This window comes from Ambystoma mexicanum, chromosome 8, assembly GCF_040938575.1.
Source record: "Ambystoma mexicanum isolate Mex_15411 chromosome 8, UKY_AmexF1_1, whole genome shotgun sequence".
NCBI lineage: Eukaryota > Metazoa > Chordata > Amphibia > Caudata > Ambystomatidae > Ambystoma > Ambystoma mexicanum.
Window position 1 is genome coordinate 275896518 of NC_090929.1, and position 27035 is coordinate 275923552.

Genomic DNA, 27035 nt, shown 5'->3' on the forward strand with positions numbered 1-27035 from the left:
ATGCCAAAATCTCTTAGAAAGGCACAAACAGCTTTATTGACATTGCGCCTTGCTTTCTCCATTTGTGGACCAAATGAAGAAGAACGAAGCCACATTTGTCTCTGCGCAATCCGTGAAAAAATTACTTGAGAATTTGGGAACATGTCCATGACCTTTCCAAGTCCTTCTTTCATTGCAAATTGCAAAGAAATTCCAGACACATGTCCTAGACTGTTCCCTACACAATGAATTACAATTATGTCTGGATGTTGCTCTGTCTCCAAAGTAGCACAGAGAGGTAGCAAGTCCAACCACTTCATTCCACGTACTCCACGCCAGTGCACTTCCACATGTGGGAATCCAAGATCTACAGCTACTCCACAGCTTTCTGCATGCACCTTCAACCAATGTATCCACAAGTCTCCCAAAATCCAAACAATCTGTTTTCTGAAACACACAGCCATATCTATCTGTTCATCTCTCAGCAAAAAGAGTATCTGAGAAACTCTCTCCTGTCACAACACACCCACTAAACTTTCCTGACCAATCCCTTTCTATGCTCATTCTCATTTGCAAGGCTTCCCAACCCAAAAATCCCCGGATGTAACATCCGATGTCTGCGAACTACCGCCATGCCCGCGGACATATCGTAACATGAATTGCCCTTCTACCATTTCCACTTCACTCTCTGTGCCATTCCATCATTGGATGTAGCTAAGAAGTCACATGACCATCCACCAATCACATCCAAGACCTCTACATCTAAGTGCATCATCATAGATCAGCACTGCAAATGTACTGTGAATCTCTCTGAATACAAGTGTCATATCATTGGCAAGCACCTTCTACAAGAAATACTGTACAAGCCTCCAAGATTTCTACTTGCAGCTCCATGCATATCCATATGCATGAACACAAACTACAGGTATGCATATTTTCTGTAAAATACATGAACACATTTTCTAGTTTCATATAAACAGATTAACTGACTTTTAGCTTGTATAATCTGTAAAATGAATTTACTGTCTTTTTTCAATCTCCTAAAATCAACTGTCACTTACAAACCTTTATACTATTTAATTTCTTTATACACACACACACACTCAAAACATATGGAAATAACATTTTTGAAATGAAATATATAGACTACATATAGTCAAACAAAATTGCATGCACACACTATGTTCAAATCTCAAACAACAATACTTGTACAATAAAATAATTTTTTTAAAATTTCTTTATTTATTTAATTACTTACATTTATATAGGGCAAGCAGCCCATGACATTGAGGCACTATTACTTGAAAAAGCTTAGTTACAGGAATAGTGGTATTCAGTGGTACATTATGAACTTCACAAGGCATACTAAAGACATTTTGTTTGCTACAGTTAGTCATTGCAATACAGTTTATTCATTAACAACATATGATATGTATTCAACTGGTGCGACGTATTTTATGTGAATAACATAGTTTTAATGGTTTTGAGGAAGGCGCTGAGGATGTCAATTAAAAAAATCAATTTCTAAATTAAAATCATTGGTATATACAAACACAATTACTAATATATTTCTTTTACAATTGCAGTGAAGACCATTCTCCAGAAAAGAAGCAGCCGATTTTGAAGTACAAAGAACAACTAAGAAGTAACCTGCTCATTATAGAAAAAAGTTAGTTGAATACCACCATAATATTTGTATTATTACTCAAACAAACTGTAAAGTTAATTCATGCTATTTCTGTGCCTAAAAATAAAGATTGTGCACCATTCTCTCCAAAAATCCCCATTTCTTAAACAGCGATTTGCATCCAGAATGGCCCACAAATTCCTATTTTTCGACAAACAAATGACCCAACTCAGTTGCTAGAATTTTGATATTACAGAACAAACAACTGTTTTAATTGTATAGCATTAGATTTACTATTTATACTTCTCCACACCACTAGCTTACTTTTTTCTGTCATCTGATCCCAAGTTTAGTAGCACATTAATTCAAGAATACCCATCCCTACTAGTTTTAGTTGTCCAATGCACAATCACACACAATTACATACATCTTCATCATATTACTCAAACACTCATGCACACATACATTGCAGAACACCCCAACCCATACCTTGTTTATTTTTTTCAACAGACCCTAAAGAATGCCTACCAAAAACCAAGTCCGTAGAAAGCAACGCAGAAGTAGAGCAAATGAAAATAAAAGTGTCCAACATAAGCATCCATCTCTAGCAGAATTTGTAAAAAAAAGTTTGAAACAAAACAGCTAACACAGTCATTTAGTGAAAAAAAAGAAGTTTCAAGTACAAAAACTTTGCCTCCTCTATCAAAATGTAAAACAAACCAGAAAACAATTAACAAAAATCAGCTATCACTACAGATAAAACTGCTTCTATAAATCTTGATATAGTGCAAAGTAAGCATACTAAGAAATTCAAAATCTTATAAAAACAGGAGAGAAACCAGGTTCAACCCTTAAAACCTATCGTAGGAAATTAATCTTAGAAGCATTGATAGACAGTGCAATTCTTCTCAAAAGAAAGTTATTTATTTTATTGTTAAACAAAATGAAACCACTAACAAAACTAATGACTAAATTACAAAAAGGACTTCTCAATAAACGAAATGTCAACAGAAAGAACGTCTTAAGTATCTGCAGAGGTGAATGGAATCACACTACAAGCACAGAACCATACTTTAATGAAGAAGCATACAAACAAAAGCAAACAAATACAATTGCCATACATAGCACTGGCCGAGGTTATGAAAAAGTTAATAATACCATAATGGAACAAGAAGTACTCCTTACAAAAATATGCCCTGAAAAATTAGAATTACCCCTCCATTCAACTGAATCAGAACGTCTAGTGTACAAATGGCCATGCACGTCAATGTGTAACATTCCCCCAAAAAATGTCAAGTCTTTACGCCAATTCCTCAATCAATATGTGAAAAGCAAAGACAAAATCAAAATGAAACTACTGCAAAATATAGATACCTGTCCAGTGCGCAAGTACACAGGACTACAAGGACATTCATTGGCCTGCATTATAGGACCTACTTGCAAAACCACCTTCCATGATATCAAAAGGATATCAACATATCATTCAACTATAAGAAATCTAGTTTATAAAATGTACTATGCTAAAAGTCCTGCTTTAGCACTAGCCAATTTAAATAACATTCTTCTACATGGTACAGCAAAAGACCTACTTGAAGAAATCGACTATATCCAGAAAAAATATTTTGGAAGTGAAAGGCACTTACAGAATGAAATATCTGTAAACCAAATTAGCAACAATTCTACACATGGCAACCTTTTACTACACACATACAAAAAAGAAATACTAAAATTTAAAAGTACATCAGCTGAAGTACCAAACCATGTGTGTGTATGTTGCCGCAGAACTTTTTATAAAAGTAACACAAAAACTGTAGACCTATCATACAAAATAGAAGACAATGAAGATTCTAAATGGTTTGAATTAGCTCTATACCTTGTAGCAGAAAACAAATGCGAAATAACTGACCCCTTAATACTTTGCAGTTACTGCACTACAAAACTTGACAACAACCAAACTCCTTCACGTGCTATCACAAATAATTTGGAATTATATCCACTACCAAAACCACTACAACAACTTAATTTATATGAGAGCATCATAATTCAAACAGTGCACCCATTTCAAGCAATAATACGCCTTCAATCAAAAACGGCAAAATTACCTCCCTCTGAATTAGTGAAAGGTATTTGTGGAAAAGTAGTGTATTTACCATTAGATCTAAAACAAAATGTGCATACTCTAGGAGTGCAACGTCCAATGCAGCAATCTTTAATTATCTTAGTAAATGGAGTTCCTACAAACGACAAAAGAATTTGCCAACAGCTGGTAGATTTACATAAAGTTAGAGAAGCCTTGCAATATCTTAAAGAGAATAATGAATATTACAAAGAAATTAATATTGAAGAAAACTTGAAGGATACAACTGAAATAATTCAAGAGACACAAGAAGCTGGTAAATTTGAGCTCCTAGATCCTGCTACAATATCAAATACTTTAGACCATTATACAATTCATCCATTGCACTCTAATGACACCATAGAAGATGCACTGGAAACGTACCAAATGCGTCAAACAAAAGGATCACCAATCAGCATATGAGTAAAAAGTATAGAAGCACGTCTTTTCCTCTACTCTTTCCTACTGGCAAAGGAGGTAGGTACGATGATAGACCTATTCAAATATCAGCATCAGAATACCGCTCATTACGGATGTATTCTGAAGATCCCAGATTTAGACAAAATGTGGAATACATATTCCACCTACTCTTTGAAAGTGAACTAGCAACTTTATGTTACGGAGTTGAAGACACACATTAAAATCAGGATCCCACTTTCAAAATATGACAGCTACACAATTATTACAAAAAGTGCAACAAAAAGATGAGGTTTTCCAATCAAATATTACAAATCTATTAGCAAATATGCATGGTACTAAAGAGTACTGGTTTTGACGTCATGGAGATGTACGTTGTATGATCAGAAACCTTGGCCCACCCACTTGGTTTGTTACATTAAGTTGTGCAGAATATGCATGGGAAGATTTGCATGATTTCTTACGCATATCAAACAAAAACAAAACAAACATAGATATACTAACACCTGGAGAACTTTGTTCTCTGGATCCTGTTAATGTTTCAAGATATTTTCACCATCGCTTCATTGCTATGCTACATTTTATTTGTAATAAAACTGTTCCTCCCCTTAGAGAAGTGCAACACTTCTTTTGGAGAAAAGAAACAAGCCAGAGGAGCACCACATATCCACATGCTTTTATGGATTAAAGATGCTCCTAAATTTGGTCAAGACAGTGATACCACTGTTTTACAGTTTATTGAAAAATATGTCACTTGTGAAATTCCATCAGAATCCACAAATAGTGATCTTCATGCACACATTTTACAATTTCAAAGACACAAATGTGTCAAATATTGTCGTGGCAAATACAAAAACAAAGGGAAATACTACACCAAATGCCGATTTGGTTTCCCTAGACCAGTTACAAATACAGGTCAAGTGAACAACCTCATGTCTTCAGTTAAACATAGAGCCTCATTACGAGGTATGCCGGTAAGGCAAAAATTATGCCGGTATGGTAATACCGGCATCGTTTATCTTCCCGTTGCATTCCGACCCGCAAACCAGGTACTAGCGACACACTAAACAACAGTGCCGCTAATAGCGGCATAGGCGCGTACACGCGCCCCTTCAGGGAGCAAATACTGCCATGCCGGTAATAGGGGGTAATTCCAACCCACGCATACATGCAAATACCAGCATCGCGAAGCCGGTAATCACGGGCTGCACGATGCCGGTCATACAGGCATCGCGGACCACCCGCAAACAGCAAGCAGGATACAACGCAGCTGCCGCAGGTGCACACAATCCCCACAGGTGGAGCCAATGGAGGTTGTGCCAGTATCAACTGAGCACACCCACACACCACAACCCCCCCCACAGGTGTATGCAATTTAGAGTGGCCCAGTACAAAAGGAGCACACCTACACACCACACCCCTTCCTACACCAAAATGCTACCACTAGCAGCTGCAATCATGGCGCTGGAGGACATGCCTATACTGCTACAACTACAGCAACAACAGCAACAACAGCAACAACAACAACAACTACAGCATCAAGAACAGGCAGCACATAGGAGACACAGGAGGAGAAGGAGGGTGAGACAGGCCCAGCAATTACCACCAGCTCAGCCACCAGTGCCTCGTAGGCAGCCACCAATCCCTCGCACCAGACCCAGCCCATTCAACCTAACCCCTGAGCAGATCCACACCCTGTAGCGGTTGGACCGTGACACCATCACCACCATAGTGGACATGATACAGAACGACATTGCCAGCCACATACAAATACGCACTGCCATCCCCCCACTACTAAAGGTGTTGGCTGTGCTACACTTCCTGGCCACAGGCACCTACCAACACACAGTGGGCCAGCTACATGGTATTTCACAACCACTATTCTCACGCATGCTGAACCAAGTGCTGGATGCCATCCTGAAGCACGCAAGCACCCATATATCCCTACCACGGACTGCCCAGGAGATAGCCGAAACCAAAGTAGGCTTCCATGCACTGGCAGGCATGCCCAATTGTGTTGGTGCCATCGACTGCACCCATGTGGAATTGGTAGTCCCTTATGCCATAGAGGCGGTGTACCGCAATCGCAAGCAATACCACTCCATCAATGTGCAAATGGTATATGACTCCATCAAGATCATCACCCATTGCTGCGCCCGATTTCCTGGATCCACACATGATGCCATGGTACTGCGCAACTCAACGCTACCCCATCACATGGAGCGACATGCTGTACCACGTGCCTGGCTGCTCGGTGAGTTGCACAACAGGCCCATGGCCATGATGTGGGGTACTGATGGGTGCGGATGCAGAAGGTGGGGGGGCCTACTGCACCTGGGTGGGAAAGGGTGGGAATAGTGGACCTGGGTTACACTAGCCAGTGAGTGGAGAATGCATGCAGAGCTAAACACTCCTCCCCTAAACCAGCAAAACAGAACACAACACATCACTGGGCCACTTATCACAAATATTGCAGATGGATGACAACAAGTAAGAAGCACAACCAGGGCACCATCGTGATGGCAAGCAATGCATGAATGAATAGGATGGCAACTGTGGCAATGCGGCGAGTGTGACCATGCATATTAAAGAATATACAGCATGATTTGGAGCCCAAACATCTGTGCACTACCAAAGCACATCTGCCAGTGCATGCATGATTGCACCCAGCATCATCTATTGAACCCCATCCAGTGTAGCACACCTCATTACAGTATACATTGCATCTAGGTGACTTTTTGTACAGGGACATGTGCATGCCCACACCAAGTAGCTGCCGCCATGACTGTGCTCCCTGAAGGTGGCAGTTCTGTGTGACACACACCTATTTGTATCTGCTTGCAGGTGATGGAGGATATCCCTTGAGGCCGTGGCTACTTACCCCTGTGCGGAACCCGCAGAACAGACATGAAGAGGAGTACAATCGTGTGCACACTCGTACCCGTGTTGTGATTGAGCAGGCCTTTGGCCTGCTGAAGGGACGGTTCCGCTGCCTCAGCAGGTCTGGTGGGGCACTCCTATATAGGCCAGAGAAGGTGGCAAAGATCACCATGGCTTGTGTCATGCTGCACAACATGTGCGTCCGAAGGAATGTACCACTGCCACCTGACATTGACATGCATGGGCTCGGTGAGGGTGAAGGGGATGGAGACGGAGTCGAAGGAGCCCCCCTGCCAGTATGTGATGCACGGGATTGCCATGCTGTACGCCAAGCACTAATTGACGAATACTTTTGAAATTCATGGACAATGTAAGTAATGTGTCTGCGACACACTGAATCTGGACATGCACACTTTTTTTGTTCGAATTGCCCCACTGTACACCATCACACAATAAATGTACATGTACAAAAAGAACGATGTCCAGCCAATGATTTGCTTGCACACAACGGTGTATTTTCAGCAGACGTGATATGGTGAACATAATCCCCTCACAACCCCCAGTAAACTCCTTCTCCCACCCCACAAACCCCAGAAATACCCCAGTAAACTCCCTCTCCCACCCCACAAACCCCGGAAATAACCCAGTAAACTCCCTCCCCCACCCCACAGAACCTAAATGTCCCCATATGTCCAACAAACAGTGGTCCCTTCACCAATGTACTTTTTCAAAATGTCATTGCCTGTCATGTTATTTCTTGGTGATTTTTGGATCCGGGGGTGCCATGGTGAAGCGCCGTGCACTTCTCCGTGTCAACCGTACAGGGCTCGATTTGGCCGAGGTGGAAGGGGTTGTTGCAGAGGAGGTGTCAATGGTCAGTCCCATGGCTGGCCCAAGGTGTGGGCACTGCATTTGCGGAAGATTTGCAAGAAGGGCCTGTGTAAGTGACCCCATACACTCCCTAAAGGCACATGTTGATGCCTCCACAGCAGCAGTATTGGCTGCAATGGCCGTGGCAATGGCCCTCATGGCCTCATTCCCATTGTTTGCCTGTTGCCGCATGAGTTCCAGCATGGACTCTTGTCGGGCCTCAACTTTGCCAGGCGAGCCTCCAAAGAGTCGTCGGTTGCAGGAGTACTGGTAGCTGGCAGGGTGGTGGCTGTCACCTGCGTGGGGCCCACGTCCAGGGCACTGTCCTCCTCAAAGATGCCAATGTCCGAGTCTCCTAGGTCCGAGTCATGGAGGCATGGATCATCCATGCTCTCAGAGTCTATAGGGGTGGGTGGTAATGTGGTTTCGGGTGGGTGTTCCGGACATGATGTCAGCCTCATTATCCACCTCTGTAGACACAACATCCGTGGTGGCTGGCTGGGCATCAATGGAAATGCCTCCCACTGTTGTGGGTGGCTGCTGCTGTTCTGTGGCTGCAGGTGTCCCCTGCAGGGTTACTGCCTTGCGTGGTACACTGGCTGTTGCTGTAGGCAGTTTCTTGGGCTGGGGGGTGGCGGTGGCCCTGGTCCCTTGGTGTGCAGTGGATGGACCTGCACCCCTGTCCTGCATTCCTTCTTCCTCATCGGTGCCTGGGGATAGAAGAGATGCAGGTCAACAGTGATGTTGTCAAATGGCAGCTATGTTGTATTGCGGTGTGATGTGTTCATACATTCAGGCATCATTTCATTTCTGGGCTGTTGCATTTGGTGTTCTGAGGGGGCATGTGGAAAATCAATGCATGGCTGGTGGCATGGCATTGGTTTGGTGTCTGTGTGGTGAGTTCCATGGGCATAGTTGGGTCATGTAGCACCTCTGTTGGGATTGGGATTGGCACTCAGCATGCTTGTGGTTCAGGGTGTGGCACACATTCTTGAATGGATATGTTGATGTAGCCTTGGGACATGCATTACCTTGCCTAGTCTCACTTCCACATCACTTGTGCCACATCATGGTTTATTCTACATGGATGTGATGGTTCACTCACCTTCCTCTGTGGATGATGCGGCGCCAACCTCCTGGTCTCCAATTCCCTCGATTGATTCAGGGTCGATGAAGGAACTTGCGGTCTCCTCCCATGCTGTCAAATTCACAGGGGAGTGTGGGCCCCCACCTGTCGCCATTGTGGCCCTCCTGTTCTCCACCAGGATCTTCCTCACCCGGAGGCGGAGGTCGTCCCACCGCTTCCGGCAGTCACGCACATTCCTTGGGGTGCTCCCCACTGCCGACACCCTCTGTGCAACCTCCTGCCAGACTTCTTTTTTTCTTGTTTGGGCCGCATGCTTCAGGTCAGTGCTCCTGATTGTATCTGCATGCTGTGCAAGGGTGTTGGCAAGCATGGTGAGTTCTGCGTCTGAAAAACGCTGCTTTCTCTTCCTTTGGGTCGACTTCTTGTTAGCCTTAGAAATCCTGCTTCTGTTGTGGCACACAACAACACGAAAGAAGTGGTGGTTATGGAGGATGGCAATGGATTGTGTTTTTAAAGATGGCCGGCGGCCCATTTCCCGTTCCTGCGCGATGACGTAATTTCCGGGTCCTGTTTTCGTGAACATGGTAATTCCGTGCCGGTATTACCGTGCCGGTATTTAGGGGTTGTTATGAGGCGGTACCCGCAATACCGGTATAGGGGGGTTGGTGGCCCTTTACCGGCATGGCGGTTTTGCCACTACCGGCATGGGGGAACACGTGTACTCACGCACTTGTAATCACCCGCTGTTAGCGGGTTCATGCGGGCACGGACTCGCACGTTCTGGCATGCCGGTAATGAACACGCTGTTACCGGCCTACTCGTAATGAGGGCCTATAGTGTTAACGGTAAATCACCTAAAAATACATATTCCATAAAAATAAAAGAAGAAGAAAAATATATCAATGATTACAATGCAATCATTGCCCACTTATGGAATTCAAAAATAGATGTGCAGTACATTGCAGACAATTCTACTGCAGTTGCACGATATGTCACAGCATACTTAACCAAAGCAGAAAAGACAGAGCTCCAAGACCTCTGGAATGACCTGTCATCAGATAAAAGAGTGTCTCAGAAATTATACAGCTTGGGCATAAAAATGCTCTCCCATAGAGAATGTGGATCCTATGAAGCAGCTGATCGTTTAACTGGTACTACATTGTATGGTAAATCTGAAAATATAGTATGGCTAAGTCTTGGTCCAGCTAAATCTATAAAAAGAGTTCTAAAATCATACGAAGTTATAGAAACAATAGCCAAACATGATCCCAACAGCCAAGACATTTTAAAAAACAATTTATTGGACACATACTACCCAAACAGAAGTAATACTTTGGAAACCATGTGTCTATACCACATAGCCCAAAACTACACATACAAAAATATATAAAACCTGATGAAAAAAAAAGGTAAATACAGAGTGACAAACTGTGAAGGCAGTTTAGTAAAACTCACCAAACCAAATTTAATTAATCATATCAAATTGTCATTAAAGACTCCTCAACATATAGAAGTATATTACATGTCGCTGCTACAACTCTTTAAACCATGGAGAAAAGAAGAAGAAATACTAGATAACTATGACTCATATGAAGACGCTTTCAAAGCAAATGAAAGCACTATAACTGATGTAAACTTTACACAGTACAAAACAATATTGCACAATGAACAGCAACACGAAGAAGAACTCCAGGCCCAACTAGATAAGGACACTCCTGACAGTAGTCAACCTTCTGTAACAGGAAGCCAAGAACCACTGGGAGAACCACTAATAACAAATGAGGCAGAATTAGCTATGATAGAAGTAGAAAACACCACATGTCATTATGAAGATAAAGAAGACTTAACTATACTACAATCAAAACTAAACAATGAGCAACGCAGCATTTTTCAAGAAGTAACAAAAGAAATTTCACATGGTGTACAACATGAAAACAAAGAATGCACCTGCCAAAATTACAAACCTATACTACTGTACGTCAGTGGTGAAGCTGGTTCTGGCAAAACATTCCTAATCAAAATCATCAGTAAGTTCATTCAACAATTGACAAACAACAAACTGTCAGCTGTTGTCACTGCCCCCACAGGTTTAGCTGCCTACAACATAGGTGGTGTCACTTTACACCGATTACTACTCCTGCCAGCAGAACACCAAAACAAATTAGACTATTACAAACTTTCTACAGAAGCTGCAATGGAACTACGCAGAGTATTAAAACAAATGAAAATGCTACTAATAGATGAAGTGAGCATGGTGTCCAACCTAATGTTGGCTTTGATTCACCTCAGATTACAAGAAGTACTCAAACCAAACTACAAAGAGCTCTTTGCAGGAAAACACATTATTGTTTTCGGAGATCTTCTTCAATTGACACCAGTGAAAGGTGAGCCTATTTTTAAAACATTAGGACACAAACTCTTCCGTAAAACTGTTGACAGCATTGGAAATGTCAACCTTTGGCAACATTTCCAATACAGAGAATTAACAGAAAACATGCGGCAATCTGCAGATCTCACTTATGCCAACATCTTAAAAAGTATCAGAGTTGGTATACTTTCTAAAGAAGCAGAAGCAATATTGAAAACCCGGCACATTCATGCACTTTATGGCGATAATGCATGTGCTACAGATGTTATGGAACAATTATCCCATAAAAATGTCAATTGTGTGGCCTTAATGCCAACTCTTGCAAGCTGTTTCAAATACAATTAAATAATGTTAAGTAAAGAAATGCAACCAATAATGTAAATTAGCGCCACAGAGAAACTAGATGTACATAATATGACACTACCCATGTGTGAGCAAGCCACAACAAGACTAAATAGTTTAGAAAATTCAATCTCAAACACAGCTGGCTTGGAAAAGATATTAAAATTATCCTTAAATTGCAGAGTAATGCTTAAACGTAACCTTGACGTGAACCAAGGACTAGTTAATGGAGCACTGGGTACAGTTGTTGGCTTTCAAACATACCCACGTGACAACAAAATTCAGTTTGTCAATATTCTCTTTGACAAACTTTCAGAAGTAAAAAGGATAGGACGCTCAACAACTCGATTCCTTCTCTTCAAAGACATGTATGTACGCAGAGAACAATTTTCTCTAACTCTTGCATACGCAGTCACAATTCATAAATCACAAGGTCTTGACCTAGACAAAGCAATGATAGACATTGGTAACACACTCTTTAAAGAAGGCATGAGCTACGTAGCACTATCACGCTTACGTACACTTGACGGTCTATTTCTAATCAACTTTGATGCAAGTAAAGTAAACTCTGATATTCCTTGCATTTTAGAATACAATAGACTTCGCTCACTATACACCCCCCATCTAAACACATATTCTGTACCACAAAAAGTAAAACGTTGTAAAAGAAAACTAAATCAAACAGAAATGCAACAGGATGTCACTGCAAATCCTCCAAAGAGAGTAAAAGAAACTAAAACTTCAGCAAGTACCACAAACATAAAAGAACCCATTAGGGAAAGAAAACCAGGTACTTCGTCAAAGAAGGAAGATAAACTTAAAAAAAAATTAACCAAATACAGAACTACCTGGTCCATTTAAACTCTCAAATATAGTTAGAGTAAGTTGCTACGCAAATGTAGCAATGAATATTCTATTTCAATTGCCACCAATATTTGACATTTACTTACACAGTACAGACCAATTGTGTTTGCAAAGGTTAGTACTTCACAGAAATGCAACAAACAATCCTGATAACACGTATAGTGTTTATGGAATAAGACAACAATTGGACTACTGTGCTGGAATGGTGAAATTCACTATAAACTCACAGGAAGATCCACAAGAATTTCTAATGTACTTACTACAAGTACTGGAAAATAAAAACATACCTATAAATGAAATCTTCCAGATTTCATACATGTGGAAACATACATGCACTCTCTGCAACAATGTGACACAAGAGCAAATCCCCAATGAACGCTTCGTATATATATCAATACCTAATTGTGAATCCATTCCATTTCAGCATCTTGTGCAAAATGCAAACCATGGTAGATAATGTACTACCTGCAATTCCCATAATCGCTCCACCTTACTAATACAAACACATAGTAAATACGTAATACTAATGCTTCTACGTTACAATGCAGTTTGTACCAAAAACAACTGCAAGCTGACTGGATTCACACATGGTCAAGTATCACTTGGTAAGAAAACCTTCACAACAATAGGTATAATCTACCACACAGGAGCCACAACCAATTCAGGTCACTACACGGGATACATAAAATGTGGATGGTTTGAATGTAATGATAGTTCCATTACTCTAAAGCAGAGACTACCAGCAAATCTTTCAAACACTTATTTAATGTTCTTAAAACCAAAATTTATTAACTAAACTGTACTTAAACCTTAAGTAAACTTGTAGTAAAAAAATATAAACTGTTAGAATATTCCAAAAGGTATCTAACTGCCCAAAGATTCTACAACATCTAATCAGATAAATGAATAGCACTAAAGTTTAGCAAAAAATAGATAGTTAGAATACACCAACTGGTATCTAACTAACCCAAAATTTTACAATATCCAAAATGATAAATCAATACCACTAAATTATATCAAAAAATAGACAGTTAGAATACGCCAATTGGTATCTAACTGTCCCAAAATTTAACAATATCCAAACAGATAAATCAATACCACTAAAATATATTAAAAAAAATAGACAGTTAGAATACGCCTATTGGTATCTAACTGCTCCAAAATGTTACAATATCCAAACAAATAAATGATATGTTACTGCTCCAAAAAACTTCAACAAGCCAATGTATACAGCATTAGCCAGAAACAACAAGTGAACACTGAAAACAAACAAACAAATAAACTGTAGCATAACAGAAAAGGTTTTATTTTAATCCAACATGGATTTTCTTTTTCTCCCACAGACCCAATGATTTTAGCAACAAACACAGAAACTGAGCAAATTGCACAGTACTCTGGTTTGTAATCTACTAAATATGAGGGTCAACAAAAAAAAATGTTGATTATTCAATGTAATAAGTCGTTACAAAATACCAATACTAACATGATCTTTTCTTTTATCACAGAAATGAACAAGAAATACATGTACTCCAGTTACTAAACCAAACAGTAAGTATATTATAATAAGTACAACCATCACAGCATATCACAACCACAGAGGTTTATAACTTTGTTCCTTATAAATTTGTTTTTGGATCCCAAACTTATAAACCACTATGAGTGTGATATGCTGCAGTGGTTGTGGCCAGGGCATAGAGTCTTGGGTGCATGGCCTTATTCCCAAGACTCCCATGCACCCAAGACTCCCATGCACCCAAGACTCTATGCCCTCGCCACAACCACTGCAGCATATCACAACCATAGAGTCAAACATTTTAACTATGGCTTATGGGAACTTTTAATGTCCGCGGACATAGTGAGTGTTCTTAGAACACTTTCAACTTGCCAGCGAACAATACGGACAGCGTCCTCAGGACACACCCATTTTGTTAATTTGCGAACATTTCAGGACACGGCGAGTGTTCTCAGAACACAGTCAACTTGCCAGCGAACAATACAAACAGCGTCCTCAGGACACCCCCATTTTGTTTATTTGCGAACATTTCAGGATACGGCGAGTGTTCTTTGAACACATTCAACTTGCCAGTGAACAATACGGACAGCGTCCTCAGGACACCCCCATTTTGTTTCTTTGCGAACATTTCAGGACACGGCGAGTGTTCTTAGAACACATTCAACTTGCCAGCGAACAATACGGACAGCGTCCTCAGGACACCCCCATTTTGTTTTTTTGTGAACATTTCAGGACCCCGCGAGTGTTCTCAGAACACTTTCAACTTGCCAGTGAACAATACGGACAGCGTCCTCAGGACACCCCCATTTTGTTAATTTACGAACATTTCAGGACACTGCAAGTGTTCTTAGAACACATTCAACTTGCCAGCGAACCATATGGACAGCGTCCTCAGAACAACCCCATTTTGTTTATTTACGAACATTTCAGGACACCGCGAGTGTTCTTAGAACACTTTCAACTTGCCAGCGAACAATATGACCAGCATCCTCAGAACACCCCCATTTTGTTAATTTACGAACATTTCAGGACACCGCGAGTGTTCTTAGAACACATTCAACTTGCCACCGAACAATACAGATAGCGTCCTCAGAACACCCCCATTTTGTTTATTTACGAACATTTCAGGACACTGCGAGTGTTTTTAGAACACATTCAACTTGCCAGCGAACAATACGGACAGCGTCCTCAGGACACCCCCATTTTGTTTATTTACGAACATTTCAGGACAAAGCGAGTGTTCTTAGAACACATTCAACTTGCCACCGAACAATACGGACAACGTCCTCAGGACACCCCCATTTTGTTAATTTGCGAACATTTCAGGACACTGCGAGTGTTCTTAGAACACATTTAACTTGCCAGCGAACAATACGGACAGCGTCCTCAGGACACCCCCATTTTGTTTATTTGCGAACATTTCAGGACACCGCGAGTGTTCTTAGAACACATTCAACTTGCCAGAGAACAATACGGACAGCGTCCTCAGGACACCCCCATTTTGTTTATTTGCGAACATTTCAGGACACCGCGAGTGTTCTTAGAACACATTCAACTTGCCAGCGAACAATACGGACAGCTTCCTCAGGACACCCCCATTTTGTTTATTTGTGAACATTTCAAGACACTGCGAGTGTTCTTAGAACACATTCAACTTGCCAGCGAACAATATGGACAGCGTCCTCAGGACACCCCCATTTTGTTTATTTGCGAACATTTCAGGAAACCGCGAGTGTTCTTAGAACACATTCAACTTGCCAGCAAACAATACGGACAGCGTCCTCAGGACACCCCCATTGCGTTTATTTGCGAACATTTCAGGACACCGCGAGTGTTCTTAGAACACATTCAACTTGCCAGCAAACAATACGGACAGCGTCCTCAGGACACCCCAAATTTTCTTTATTTACGTACATTTCAGGACACCGCGAGTGTTCTTAGAACAGTTTCAGCTTGCTTGCAAACAAAACGGACACATATTGCGTCCTCAGAACACCCCCCCATTTTGTTTATTTAGAACATTTCAGAACAGCTGTGTTGTCCGCAGACAAATCGAACACAACTAGAGGGTCTATCACATAAAAAAATACAACATTTAACCTATCTCATACTCTCCCACCCTCCCCAAAAACTCTTACTCACCAACACACGCTACTAAATACAATTTTTAAACCAAGTTTCAATGCGCTGTCCGCGGACGTCTGCGAATCCAAGATGGCGGGCGCTACCGAAAATCTGACGCGATTCACGCTCTACGCCGTCCAATCAGCGAACACGTTGCATGTCTGCGGACATCACGCAAGCCGATTGGCCAATCAGAACACTGTTCGCGGAGCGAACAGGGAAGTGTGTCTGCGGACTGAACACAGATATCACTAATTTTTTGTGACCTACTTTTTGGTCATTTAAAAAAAAAACTACTGGACGGATTGTCACCAAATCTGCAAAAGCACGCTTTCGGGACCAAGACATTACTCCTGGTCCAAATTTGGTGAAAATCCGTCCAGCGGTTTGGGCTGTAGGCGCAAGCAAAGTTTTTTCCCCATTCAGTCTAGGGGGAAAAAAAGTTTTGGGACCCCCTTATAACTTTGCCCCCCCCTGGACGAATCCTCACCAAACTTAGCAAAACAATTCAGAGTGGGCCATATACTTTTTTTTGCAAAATTTGGTGAGGATTCATCCAGGGCGAGCAAAGTTATAAGCCGCCCAAAAAGTGCTCTTCCTATGGAAACAGCAACTTAACCATAACTACATGGCCACTAACGTGGCCATGTAATAAACGTGAAAATGTGTGGGTTTGTGGCTTTGCGTAGGTTCCCCATACAATTCTGCACTGTTTCACTAATATGCACCAAATGCTGCACAGTCACCTGTTAGAAACCTTTGGACATTACTGGCTATATGACAATTGGAAACCCCACCCCTTTCCCCGGATTTCAGCAAAACATGTGTCGGTTTGTGGCTCGGCACAGTTGCCTGTACCTATGAGCAAATGAAAGCCCGGGCAACACTGGTATTTAAGCTAGTTTATCGATAAAAGTATTTAGCCAAAACCATGATGAACTTGTGTCTGAGTCTCATTCCTGACTCCTCAAACAGTAGAGAGTACACCAGGTTTCTCCACGTGTAAAATACCATTAGGAAAGCCGAATAAGATGGTTATAATACATGCCAGTGGAAAGCTTGGAGTTTGCAATAGCTTGTTGGTTTGAATAGGGCATAGAAATTGCCTTGGGATTAGTAATATTGTTTCCTAAAATGATGCATGCACTTCCCTGACAAAGATCACATTGTCAACAAATGTATATCTATGCCTTGAAGGAAACTGTCCTTAATACTTGCCAGGCTCACTGCCTTCCATTAAATTAACCATTCATCGGCTAGTACAGTTAGTCGCTAGCATGGCACAGCATTTCCTGAGCCCTTAGACCAATAAGCCTTGCTACAATTCCCCATTGACACAAGGAATGAACTGGGTATGTACATACGTGTTTGGTGCTGTAATTCGCCATTTGCACAAGGAGTTGACTGGGTCTGTGACAGATGGTATTGAATTATGGGAAGGGTATATTTTATTTGCTTGTGTAATGTGTACACTTAATTGAAGTGTTCTGCGTGTGTATGACAGGTAGAAATGCTGACCTCTGCGCAGGTAGATGAAAGCAAAAAAAACTAAAAAAAACCTTTGAAGGTGCAACATGTTGGAAGACGTCCACAGAGCACATTCTCATGTAATTCTCTTCTTCGTGTATGAAATAGGTTGAGGGGGCAGGTGTTCCCTGGCTAGTGCAAACTGATTCACGATTCCCATTCCAGGTCCCAGGGGCGGACATCTTAAATCCTTGGAACATACTCTCATTGTCGTCATCACTTAGAATGGTAGGTGGGAGTCTCAACAGAAAGATCACACATGTCATAGAAGGCGAAGGCTCTCCTTGGCCCGCCATGTGGATCCCAGAGATCTGAGTTAAGCATGCACAGAAAGCAGCTCGCTCCTTTGCTGCACACTTTGCTGGCACTTGAACCTCTAAGGACAGCTTAGCCTTCAAGTGCGCTCACTTTGGTATTTATATCTAAATGCCAGCCGGATCCCTGTGAAGTTGAGGAAGCCCTTTGTGCCCCCTCCATTTCTATACACTGATGCACAATTTGTGGACGATGCAAGCTGCATCCATCCAGTCTCAATGTTGAAGGATGTGTACGCGTAACCACGGCTGAACATTGTGCCACAGGGACAGTAGATGAGAACGAATCATTCAGCCTGTCAAGTTCCAGCTTCTCGTGACACTCATATCAACCCGCAGACTCATCTAACACTAAAAGCGAGCACCGAGGCACATCGGTCCCAAGAGGGCAAGCACCCCCATTATGGAACTCAATTTTAGCTTGATCTCTGACCTTCCTTCACTAAACAATACGAATGGGAGCGATCTTACGTTAACTCCGGCAAAACAAAGATGGTCGGATTTATTTTTGTACTTTTATTGCTCGCAGAGTGCGCAGTTTACATCTGTGACTAATTGCGAGGTCGGGCTGTGTTAGGATTGGAAAGTACATCTCGTTCTGGTTTACAGGCTTTCGCGGCACTATCAATCAGCACACATTTGTAATTGATGGTCCATTCAGAGAACCCCCCAACCCCCTCCAAACCCCCCACCATGTCAATGTCCAGGAAAATGCTTTGGAGTGTTCCAGAACAGGGCAGAACTGGGACATGACAATCCTTCTTATATTTATGTGCCTGTTTGTTTGTGTAAAAGAGAGTTAGGGTTTGCTCAATCTCTTTGATAAGGATTGTTGGGGAAGATGGTGACCGGATAAAGCCATAGCTGCGGAGGTTTCTTCTGCTGCATCGTCAAACTGAGCAAATGTATAAATGAAGCCTGCATTTTCCCTGCCGGACTCTGGGAATCCTATGCAGGAAGAACCCCTTGGAAAGAAAATGGAATCCTATGGTAATTCATAGACATTGGTCTTGAGCCCCTCCCACTCTCATCCTCCTCTGTGCACTTTTTTCTCCCCTCACACACACTTTCTTTGTCTTTTCTCACTGGATCACACTGGACCCACCACCAGTATTACGACAAGTCAAAATGGCTCTGCCACCTTACCGCGAACTCAATTTGGGAGGTGCCAGTTTCCGACCCTGGGGTAAATGGGTAAGGCAGGTGTTTAGTGGGTGATGCAGATTCAATGTATCACTTTGGTTAGGGTGGGAGAAATTCTTGGAACTGCTCACCCTGATTCCCTGCTTTCTATTATTATTTTTCACATTTGTTAAGATAGGTAGCACAGCTCCGCCAAGAAACTCTGTACCTAAGTGCATACAGCTGACTGAGCAACCAGAAATTGGGGGCCTTAAAATGGTATATCAGGTTCAAAGGTGGAAATATTAACCAGGTACAGTTGGGAGGAGGAAATGGGACAAACTGATTATTGACGAATATATTACACATTACATGCGCTACAAGATGATCAATTCACAATATCTACATCTATGAAAAGGTGGTAGGGAAAGATGGAGGCCATTAAGGAGGGGCGATACCCTCAGGCAGTTCAGGCACTCCTTCACCGGAAAGGAGATGCATTTTCAGGGCAGCCTCGCTACATAAACTTAATGAGCGAGGAAGCTCCAATCGTGGGGAGTGAGCAAGGCGAAGGAGCAAAAACGAGAGGTAGCCCATGGAGACCAGGGAATAGAGATGTTGAGAATAGTTTGAGATCTCCGGGAGCAAGGAGGTGAGTTTTGAAAGATGGATTTAGCCAGGGCGCTAACCTAAGGATGGATTTGTGAACACATATGAAGAATTTAAAGAGGGCGTCATTCCGCATAGGCATCCACTCAGCAGGCTGTGCACAGAGGTGCATGAGGATCAAGCGAGGCTGATGAAGTGCAGCCAGCAAAGGGTAACGGAGCAGAGAGAGGGTCCTTTGAGGAGGTAGGAGCAGTAGCGTAGCATACTGAGAAAGAGTGTATAGGATAATCCTGCAATAGGGAAGAAGAGTGTGAGAACTGTATAGATTTTCAGAGGGACTGAACCTGGTCGCTGCAGCTGTGGAGGTGATTGACTGTTCCTGTAAAAAAGAACCCCAGATTTCATGGCATTGGGCATGGAGTAATGGTGTAAAAGGGAAAGGGTACAGGAGAGGGAAGGATAGCGGAGTTTTTGGTAGCCTGGAGGAAAATCACCTGAGGAGTTAGTGCCATTCAGTAACATTTTTCAGCCAGGAAGTCAGTAATGCAAGAAGATAGCTCCAGGGTGAAGGATGACAGGGTGAAAAACACTTGTGTGTCTTCAGCAAACCGAAGATGCAAGAACCCAAAGGAGGATATGAGATTCCTGATGGACAAGGAAGAAAGAGAGCATAGAAGGAGGGTACCAAGGAACCCCCCTCGAGAAAGCCTAACTATAAGAGGGATGGCAGAGGGTGCTGGACAATTCCAAGAGATAGAAAAGGAGTGACAAGCTAGACAGAAGACAATCCAGGCAAGGGGAAGAGGGGGTGCCTGGAATCCAAAGTGAGAATCATGGAAAGAGATGACCGGTTGACATTATTGAAGGCAGCAGAGAGCTCAAGAGGATAAGGATAGAGAATAGGTGGGATTGAGTAGAAGCCATGAGGAACCCGAAGGCCTTCATGGAGTGATGGCCGCAGAACTCTGAATGGAGAAGGTCCTAGTCCATGGCCCTCATTCCAACCCAGGCGTTAAGGGTTTAACGGCGCCGTTGGCGCCGTTAACCCTTAACGCTGATTTCCACCTTAACGCCTGCTTTTAGCAGGCGTTAAGTACCAAGGCGCTAAGCGTCCTTGGCGCTAATTACGGCACCGTAATTTACGGTGCCGTAATTAGCGCCTTCCCCACTCCCATTATGCCCTATGGGGCAAAAATGGGAATGGGGAAGGGTAAATGGGGATTGGGGATTTACCGCCCCACTCACCTTGGAATGGGGCAGTAAATCTGCCATCCACCATGGTGTAAACATGGTTTACACCATGGTGGTAAAGTAGGGAACTTACCACCTGGGTTGGAATGAGGGCCCATGTGTTTCCAGGTAGGTGGTCTGTGTTGAACACATTTTAGAATAGTGAGGGAGAAGAAAAACATATCGGTAGCTAGCAAGGTTGTTATGGGTCCACCACAGGTTTTTAAGAGGAGTAGGATGGGGGCGACCTTACAGCAAGAAGGGAAGATCGCGGAGGACAGGAGCAGGTTGAAAAGAGGGGAGAGATCGAAGCAAGAGACTGATGGTGGATCAGTGAAAAGGAAGAGGATTCAACCTGGGAACCCTCCCATCCCCTGCACACTTTCAAATGTTTGGACTAATCCAATTCAGTTATTCAAACAGAGTTATATACATTATATCAAAACTTGTTTCTGACAAATGTAGGCAAACACAGAATTGAGAGATGAAAAAAATATTTATATCAGAGCAATACTATTTTCAACAAGAATTAATACTCAAAAAAGTTGTTTACAGAATGAAGAAACAAGGTGGTATCAATAGGTGAAACTCAAATTTGAAGACAAATGAAGTCCAAATCAACTAGCAACGTGTTTCGAGGAAGATCTCCTCTTCTTCATAAGGCCAGATTTGGACTCTTAATGTGAAAAGAAATCACAGATTCAAAAAAAATGTTTTATAGCCACAGTTCATAAACAAGTTACACCATACTCTCTGTTTTCAACTTGGTCATTGGTGTCATTTGTTGTACCTAAAGCGGTCCTCTATATCCCTTAAATTTAGGGAATAGAGGGAATATAAAATGTTTCCATACGTAATGTCATCCATGGTACACTTTTAGATAAACCCAGTTATCTATGTTGAAAAGATATGCAAGGTCATTTGGTAGTCTCCATCCTGTGGGCTTGACAACAATAAGTACTCAGTATCAAAGTTAGGTTGAGGCAAACCCCTATTAGGAATTATCAAGTAGGTAGAAAAGGTAGGCTATACATATTGCAGATAAGAGATATCTATTGGTCCCTCAACTGTGTTGATCTAATATGTAAGTCATACGAATATAAATATTTACCTCTATGTGCATAAGTCCCAAAGACGTAGAACCAGATGGTGAAAGAAGAAATGGTCAGCCTGTCACAGTATACCAGTGTCTTCCTCAAAACAAGGCATATCCAAAAGAAGATTCTATAGAATTAGAGATAATAGAGCCTTATCAGTGCTTCACTATATGTGAAAAGGTAATAGAAATTAGTTAACTATAGAGTGAATACCTAACAAATGTGTGGAAAATAGTAAATGGTCGGCAAAAGAGAAATCCACACTGGGTGTAAAACTCCAGTATCCCGCCGTCACTTCTGGAGTGCATCAGAACTTAGAAATATAAACATGTGCATAAGAGAGCTGTAGGTAACTAATGGAAAACAAAATTGGGTCCAAATATGAGCAATGTACAGAGAAATCTATTATAAAATAATGGAGGCGTTGCAAAATAAGAAAATGTAAATAAGGTAAAAAAATCTACCGTGGTGAATTTGCACCCATAGCAAGACTGTAGAAGTCAATTAAAGTCGAAGTGAATCAATCAACCAGGAAAAATACGGCAATAACGGTCTGAGCAAAGCTCTAACTGCAAAGAAAGTGGAAAGGAAAATATCAAGCAAACTGGGGAACTTTATACCTAGTCCCTAGATCTCGTAATGTGAATTTGTTCGTGCTTGCCTGGTGCACGAGGGGACAGCTCTGAACAGGGTCTGTTCTGCAGCACAGTGTTTAGCACTGGAACCATGGAAACGCCACGCGTCCATTGAATCTAGATCCCAAGTAAAGGAAGGACTAAAGAGTCGCTGGCCGAGAAGTCGGCCATCTTAAAGTGATGTAATAATGCTATAGAGTAAAGATCTGAGGAAACTAAATGAAAGGGTAGTAACAAGAATAGAAAGAGAAAGGGAAGTGCAGAAAGGCATAAAACGACCATCAAGGGAAATCTAGAAAAAAACGTGAGGAGCACATCCCATGTGTATTAAATAGAATACGCATCGAGTAGTAAAAGTACTAACCCGCTCGTAATAAGAGGGGAAATGAATAACTGTGTAGAGTGCTATTAATATAGGTGCTGTAAATAGTCGTAAAATGACTGTTGAGCTCAAATCAGTGAGTAGAGAAATAGCACAGGAAAATAACTTAGTTGTCAAGTCATCAGGATAAAGAGTACAGTGGTCATTAATTAGCCTTCTAATGACAGTTTATGACATCTCAGTACACAATTGGTGGATAACAGTAATTCTTGTTGTACAGAATGAGGGAGAAATAATCATAGACCTAACATTTCACATGAATAACATAATATAAAAGTCCCAATCGGATATATACATTTCTTGGGTAGTGAACAAACATCACAACGAGTACATTAAATAGATTCAATTAACAAGATAACAGAGATGTACGTTTAAAATACATTTTTCAGAAAAGACACATCAATTTATTGGCTCCCATGTAGGGGTCCAAATTAAGTTATTCCTCAAGTTACAAACAAACACAAGAATTGTGGTACAACCTTCAAACTTGTGTTATTCATTAAAGATGAAGCATTCCCTATTCAACAAATCTAGATCATAAAAAACAGTTCAATGTGAAATCTTCATTTAAACCCCAGGGCTGCAAGGAACTGAACTTATCAATCCAGTAAGCCTCTCTTTGTAATAGGAGTGATTGATAGTCTCCTCCTCTTGTGGGTCATTTGACAACTTCAAGTACCTGGAATTTTGATTGGGCAATTGAATGTTTCTGTAAGCTGAAATGGCGAGCTACTGGTGAGTATTGGTTGTTGCATCTTATATTCGACTTATGTTCAGTCAATCTTTATTTAATCAGTGCCAGATCAAACAAATGGTGGGAGAAAATAATTAGAGAGAATGAAGGAAATAGTGTGGAATGGTGTAAGGGGAAGGAGATGATGGTACTAAGAATGTCGAAGATTTTAGAGATTTTAGTAGAAAAGTAAAATTTGAGCACCAGTGCATTCAAAAGAGCAAAGGCCCACACTGATGAAGGGTAAAGGGATGTAAGAGTGTCTTTTATGACCAAGAGTCACAAACAACCCCTTTTCCTGGATAGCGGAGGGGACTAAGCAATGGTAACGGCATCAGTGTCAAGGGCTGTTAACATGACTGTGTCTTGGGGTTGATCAAGGGTTGGTGGTGGCCATCACTATGCAGTGGGGAGCTGAGAGCGAAAAGCTTGGTTAGAAAGGGAGTTTTATTAGAGCGGGTTGGGTATTCAAGAGCCTAAATGTGAGGTTATTAAGGCGGGGAGAGCTGAGAGGGGAGGAGAACATATGGCAGGGCGATGAGCGGGGTAGATGAGGTTAGTGTAGTTATTGGCAGAGTATCTGGAGTATATTTTAGGAGCGCAAGAATCGGGATAGTCTGCAATTCCAGCAAAAAGAGGCAGGTGACTTAACTGTGCTTGTTGGTTTCCATTATTAGCTCCATTTGTAGAATGTTTCTGACATCACAGCCAACAAAACTACTTTGATAAGAGCAACCCCTGTTTAAAAAAAAATTGAAGGATAACAAGGTAAACATCATTAAGCATTTAAAGTTTAAAGACAAAAACAAATTAGAAATATAAAAACACCAAAGAAAGGACAGCTATGCCGCTTCATAGCATAGGGATTCCAACTAATATGATGGGTGTTCTGGCCCCCTCATGCAAGAGGAAGGAGTGGTATAGAGGACATGAACTCGAGTACAGATAACATGACTTTTTTATTTTATTAACTCTTCCACACAACCTTCTCCTCTGTCCCTTCTGATCCCACTTTGCGATACAACACAACACCTCCCCCCAACTTATCTTAATACACTACATTTCCTCTACCAGTCTACGTCGTCGTTTTATTGATGTGTTTGATTTTGCTCGCTGCATTTCTTCTTGATGTGCCACCTCCCACTGTGCAGTTGGTGTTTCCACCGGGCGTGGGCCAGTGTCATCTTCTTGTCAGATATCATCGGATTCTTCTGGAGGTTGTCCATGTGTTTCATTAGTATCTTGAGCCTTTTCTCTCCCGAACTGTCAAAATTGTGATGTGTTCCTCATCACCTCCATATGGGTTGATGCATCAGTGACCATGGACACTTTTTGAGCTACCTCCCGCAGGGGGTTCATGTAGGAATCTGGAGCCTGTTTTCCATGTCTATCGGTGTTGAACCAGCATCACTTCACCCATTTGAAACTCTTTATCTTGAGCATGTTTTTTACTGTCAGAGGGGGATTTATTTGCTCTTTGCTTCTCTCTGGCATCCTTGACGCTTACTTTCAGATCTTGTTCATCGTTCTGATACTGTCCTCTGGAGATGCTGAACCATCATCAGGTCTACTGGAGTTGCACCGGTCAGTGCATATGAAGCTTTGCAGTACTGATGTATCACCTTCCATAGAGACTGCTGTAAAACATGTTTTCATTTGCTGGTTTTTGTGCTGTGTCCTTGATGATGGCCATGAAACATTCAGCCATCCCATTGGCCTGCGGCCATAATGGTGTGATCTCACAATAAGTGATCCTTGGATGGTCAATCTTCTAAAGTCTTGCCCATTAAATGGTGGTCAATTGTCAGACTTCTTAATATTGGGATGGCCCATTCACTAAATATCTCATACATGGTTTGGGCCTTTGTCCTAAGATTGGTTGAACGGATGATACGGGTGATAGGACATCAAAGGTATTCGTCAATAGTGATGAAGACATGCATGCCTTCTTGCATCAGGGCCTGGAATTCGACAACTGCAATAGGCGATACATTCTCAGGACGATCAGTGATGCTTAGAAAAAAGGGTGGTCTTGCTTTTGCTGTTAATTTACAGGCTTCACAATACTTGGTTGTCTTCTCCTTATCAGCCACATCCATGTAATGGAATCAAATCTGATTGCAAAGGAGTTTGTTTGTGTTGACCACTCCTCTGGGGCCTTTACTTGTAATTACAATTACAGTTTTACTCAGGGCAGTAGGGATTATGAGTTTTGTCCCTCGTGAAATTAGTAGGTTATTTGAAATGGCAAGTTCTATGTGTATGGTTGCCAAGCATTTCAAGTCCTCAGTGTTCACTCCTGGTTGGTCAGAGGCACATTTGACCCTCCTATTGGCTCTTCTGAGATGTATCACGTACAGTATCAAGCTATCCCTAGGAATTATTGGATTTCGGCAACTTGTCCTGGGAGGTAGTAGTTGCTGGATGGTATCTACTTTTGTGGTATATGGGACCATCACTCTCTCTAAAAAAATATATCCATAGAACCATGGATGATCTTTGCTAATCACACATTTGTCTGCAATGATTCTGAGGCCAGCGGAGAGGGGAGCTTCATACACCTTGCCAAGTGTGTAATCATGTTTTTCTTGCATGTGGCCCAACATGAGGTTGTCATTGCTGTAATTAGACGTTTGCAGAATGGGAGTTGGATGTGTCGTACAGTCTCTTCCGATGTCTCAGCAGCTTAAAAGAGACCAATATTTAGGGAATTAGGGCAATATAATCCACAATATATTCAACATACTATAATGGGTACAGAGATTGGGTGTAGCACCAGTTGGTGTTATCACTGGTTGAGGTCCATCTTTGTGAACTAAATGGCGTAGTTGAAATGGATGATAATGTTGTCTATGTTGGGACCAGGGTGCCTTTCTCTTTTGGTTATGGTGTTAGGGATGTGCATGTAGACATACAGTCGGATGCATCCTCTTTCCTTGGGGATGACCACCATTGCGGAGACTCAGGGGGTGGGGACAGTGGCTTCTTCAATGATGTTTGCCACTAAACACCTAAATCGTTTGGAGGTGAAATCTAACTATCCTGAGATGTTGAGGGTTGGCTCTAACCCGTTTGTCATTATGGAGATATAAGGGCAGACCATTGATCTTCCTAAGGCCTTTTAACTTATCTTGGGAAACTGTGCTACAGGGACTCCTTGAATGGCAGATGGAGTGATGCCTGAGTAGGCCGAAGTCAG